Source organism: Phragmites australis, chromosome 5 (assembly GCF_958298935.1).
Source record: "Phragmites australis chromosome 5, lpPhrAust1.1, whole genome shotgun sequence".
NCBI classification, from domain to species: domain Eukaryota; kingdom Viridiplantae; phylum Streptophyta; class Magnoliopsida; order Poales; family Poaceae; genus Phragmites; species Phragmites australis.
The window spans coordinates 18,397,151-18,402,445 of NC_084925.1; positions in this window are offsets into that span (position 1 = coordinate 18,397,151).

Consider the following 5,295-nt stretch of genomic DNA (forward strand, 5'->3'; position numbering starts at 1 on the left):
TCTTGAGGATGTCCCTTGTGTACTTTTCTTGATAGATGAATGTCCCTTCCTTCAATTGCTTGATTTAAAATCCAAATAAGTAGTTGAGCTCACCAATCATTGACATCTCAAACTCCCTAGACATCATATCACCAAATTCCTTACAAAACTCTTTGTTAGTTGAACCAAATATTATATCATCAACATAAATTTGATATAAGAATATCTCATTATCGATGATCTTTTGATCTTGAATCCTTGGTTGATGAGGAAGTCACGTAGGCGTTCGTACCAAGATTTTGGGGCTTGCTTGAGTCCATAAAGCGCCTTGTGCAACCTATAGACATGATTAGGATATCTAGGATCTTTGAAACCAGGGGGTTGTTCAACATAAAAAGTTCATCGATGAAGCCATTTAAGAATGCACTCTTTACATCCATTTGATAAAGCTTAATGTTATTATGTGAAGCAAATGCAAGAGGGATACGAATGGCCTCAAACCTTGCCACGGGAGCGAATGTTTCACCAAAATCCAAACCTTTAACTTGTGCAAATTCTTACACGATGAGTCTTACCTTGTTGCACACCACCATACCATGTTCATATTGCTTGTTGCGGAAGACCCACTTGATTCTAATTACATTCTTGTCTTGAGGCCTCTCTTCAAGAATCCTTACTTCATTGGAGGTGAAGTTGTTGAGTTATTCTTGCATAGCCACCACCCAATCCGAATCCTTAAGAGCCTCATCTACATGTGTGGGTTCCAAGCAAGAGACAAACGAGTAATGTTCACAAAATGAAGCATATTAATGAGAGCAGGTTTGTACCCATATAGATGGACTTCCAATGATCAAGTCAATGGGGTGATCCTTGGAAATATGCGTATGCTTCACTAGTGGTTCTTGAGGTGCATCTTGCAGTGGTGCAACATCTTGAGCTTGAGCTTAAGCTTCCTCTTGAGAGATATGGAGATCATGTGATGGAAGTGGTTGATCATCCTTGTACTTATTTTCATTAACTTGAGGCGCCATGGAGGTGTGTGGAGTGGAAGTGGAAGGTACATCTTCATCCTCCTCCTTATGCTTAATATCTCCAATTGCCATATTTTTCATTGCATCTCTCAAGGGTTCATCACCTACATTATCACAAGAAACACCTTCTCCTTGGAAGCCATTAGATTCATCAAACTCCATATCACATGTTTTTCAACAAGACCGGTGGCATTGTTGAATACTCAATATGCTTTGGAGTTAGATGCATAACCAACAAGAAAACTAATATCGTAATATTTTTCAAACTTTCCTAGGCATTCTCTTTTCTTGAAGATAAAGCACTTACACCTGAACACCTGGAAGTATGAGATATTGGGTTTCGTCCCAATGAGAAGCTCGTATGACATCTTTTTCTATAGTCGATGGAGGTACACTCGATTGGATGCATAACATGCCGTGTTGATTGCTTCCGCCCAAATCTTCTCTAGCGTACCATACTCATCCAACATTGCTCTTGCAAGAGTGGTCAAGGTCTTGTTCTTCCTCTCCACTATGTCATTTTGTTGAGGGGTGTAGGTTGATGAGAATTCATGCTTGATGTCTCTATCATCACAAAATTCTTCAATGTATGTGTTCTTGAACTCCGTGCAGTTGTCACTCTTGATCTTCACAAGTGTGGCCTCAAATTCATTTTGAGCCCTCTTTGCGAACTTCTTAAAGATCCCAACGGTCTTGCTCTTGTCATCTATAAAGAAAGTCCAAGTGTATCTTGTATAATCATCAACAATAACAAGGTAATAGAGATTACCACCAAGACTTTTGTAGGTATTTGGTCCGAAGAGGTCTATGTGTATTAGCTCCAAGGGTCTTGATGTGAGCTTGCAACTTGCTTCCCCGCTTGGCATGCGCTACACAACTTGTCCTTCTCAAGTACAACATCCTTCAAACCAACTACCATTCCATTCTTGAACACCTTCTTGAGTTGGCTCATTCCAATGTGTGCAAGTCGACAATGCCAAAGACAACCCATAGATGTCTTGGTGAAGAGGTATGTAATCAAGCTAGATTCATTAGAGGAGAAATCCACAAGATATATATATCCATGTCTAAATAATTTAAATATTAGATCATTATGTTTCTTGCTAGTGATGATAACGTCAACATCACTAAATAAGCATGTGAAGCCTCAATCACATAGTCGAGCTACGGAAAGCAAATTAAAACTAAGAGATTCAACTAAAAGAACATTAGAGATAGAAAGGTCATTGGAGATTGCTATCTTACCCAAACCTACCATATTTTCCTTAGAGTTATCAGCAAATGTGACTTTGTCATGGTCTCCCACATCATTTTCTAGTGAGGTGAACATCTTTACATTGCTTATCATATATTGTGTGCATCCACTATCAAGCACCCAATACTTGCCACCGGCTTTGTAGTTCACATACACATATGAAATCAAACTTTTTATTTAGGTACCCAACCAAGTTTGGTACCTTTAAAGTGAGACACAAGAGCCTTAGGCACCCGAATTTGCCTTGGAAGCCTACCGCTAGCTTGAGTTCCAATGAATTTTGCCTTGACTTTTCCATTCTTAATCTTATGCAAAATAGGGAGGGGTTTAGTAGGAATTGGACACTTCCTTGTGTGGTGACCGGTGACTTGACAATGTTGGCACTATGAATCAACTTCCTTGATGAAGCAATTCTTGATCTCCGGTGTCTTGATGATATTTTCCATTAGGTTGGGGAAGCATCCAAGGTCTCTCTTGTTGTAGTATAATACATTCTTCATGAGAAATAAAAGAAGTTTTTTCTTCATCCTATTTGGCCATGCGGATTTGGTGATAACCCAAATTTGCATCTAGAAAACGCAAAAAGTCACACCCCGCAGTGGAATCGACTATCCGGTCTATGCGGGGTTAAGGTCGGTGTAGTCGATACACATCCGCAGCTTGCCGTTGACCTTCGGGACAACGACAGGATTGCTACCCACTCTGGGTGGAGGACCTCTCGGATGAAGCCGTCATCGAGGAGCTTGTTGACTTGCTCTCGGATGAACTCCTGGCACTCGGGCGCCTGTCGGTGGATCTTTTGCCTCACCAGCCGTGTGTCTGGGCGCATGATAAGGTGGTGCTCGATCACCTTCCAAGGGATCCCGGGCATATCTGTCGGCTGCCATGCAAACACGTCAGCGTTAGCCCGGAGGAAGGCGACGAGCGCGATTTCCTATTTGTCACCCAGGTCACCACAGATTTGGATGACCTGGGATGAGTCTTCGCCCACCATGACCTCCTTCATGGGGATGGAGGCGTCGGCGGTGAGTCGGGGTTTCGATGTCGGGCCCCCTGGGTGTCCTTCGACATCGGCTCAAGCGGAGACCAAGGCCGAGTATAGCTGCTCGGCGTAGGAGACGGTGCTACCAGTCTCGGTGGGCACAAAGATGGGGCCGGCTGGGCCCGCCATCTTGACTGTGAGCTAGGCGTAGTGTGTCCCCACCATGAACCGGGCGAGCGCCAGGTGCCCGAGGATTGCGTTGTAGGGGAGAGGGACTTCCGTGACATCAAAGACGACATTCTTCGTCCGGAAATTTTCTCGGATCCCGAAGGTGACGGGCAGCTCGACCTGCCCGAGGGGTAGTGTGTGTCTCGGTGTCACCCCGTAGAAGGGGAGGGACGGCTTTAGGCGCCTGGGAGGCACCTGCAGCATCTTGAATGTCTCCTGGGACAGGAGGTTCAGGCCCGCACCCCCGTTGATCAGCACTCAGTTGACCTTCACATTGCAGATGGTGGGGGACACTACCAGAGGTAGTTGCGCCACCCCTGCAGTACTCGCGGGATGGTCCGCCTGACTGAAGGTGATCGGGGTCTCCGACCACTTCAGAGGCCTTGCGGCCGCAGCGCCCGGGGTTGCTGAGCACACCTCACACCACATTGTCTTGCGATGAGCCTCCGTCGTTGAAAGCGATGGTGTGCTCGGGCTCTTGGAACCCGAGCTCTTGATTTTCGGGGGCGGCCTTGTCGTCGCCACCCTTGCGGCGCTCCTCGCGCTCCTTTCGGCGCTGCTCAATGAGGCCCTTGACCGACTGAAACTCAGTTTAGTGGATTTCACACCATTTTCCCGGCTCGGGCCTTGCGGGAGTGGGCTTCTTGTCAACAGCCGCCCGGCATGCCAGCCTGCAGGCAGCGCCCTCCGCCGGCACGACAGGGGCAGCGTCGCGCTTCTTTCTCGTTTTCTTTTCCCACTTGTCAGAGCGGGAAGGACCTGCCTTGTCGGCAGCGGGTTGCTCAGGGCGCGGGACATGCCACGCCTAAGCCTTCGCCGCCTTGGCGCACTTATCGGCCAACGTGAAGAGCTCCGCGGTGGTTTCGACCTCGTGCGTACCTAGCTTTTCAAGCATCTGCTAGTCGCAGACGCCCTGCCGGAAGGCGACTATGATGGCGTGGGGGGTGATCCGCAGAATGGTGTTGCGGACCTGGCTAAAACGCTATATGAAGCGCCTCAGCGTCTCCCCCTCTTGCTGCTTAACGGCATGGAGGTCGCACTCCAAGCCGGGGCGTGTGAAAGTGCCCTGAAAGTTAGCCACAAATTGGTGGCACAGATCATCCCAAGAGCTAATAGATCCTAGGGGTAAGTTCATAATCCAAGAGCGAGCTGAGCCCCTCAAGGCCACGTGGAAGTAGTTGGCCATAACCTTTTCATTCCCACCCGCCGCTTGGACGGTGGTGGTGTAGATTTGGAGGAACTCGACGGGGTCGATGGACCCATCGTACTTCACAGGTAGCTCTGGTCGGAACTTTGTGGGCCATTTGACCCAGCAGAGCTCACTGGTGAATGCTCGGCAGCTTGTTTCGTATCCCACGGCGCCGGCCGTGCCCTTGGGGAGTGAACACCGGCATGCCGGGGAACCCCGACGGTCGCGGGCGGGCATAGAGGAAGCCTGGTCCTCTGCCTTGACCCCGCGCCGGGACTCCAGGTGGCGCTCAAGAGTGATGCGCGCATCCTCGATAGCCCTCCGCTCATTGAGGTGCAAACGGAGGTCCTGAGGTCCTGTTGTGACCAGGGGAGCGGCACTCCACCTAGAGCCCCCCCCGGCCGGTTCTGCCGCCACCTGAAGATGGTCCAGCTCTTGTTGCATCACGATGGGAGGTGGCACGGGAACTTTCGGCCAGCACCTACCGGTGAGCCGTGCCCACCAAGGCGGCCACCTCCTGCAACCAACGACCTTTCGGGGTTTCCCCTACTGCCTGGACGGGCGGATGCCTGAGGAGTGCTTGCGCCGCAAGAAAAGCACTCACAGGGCTGGCATCACCGAAGGTGAGCCT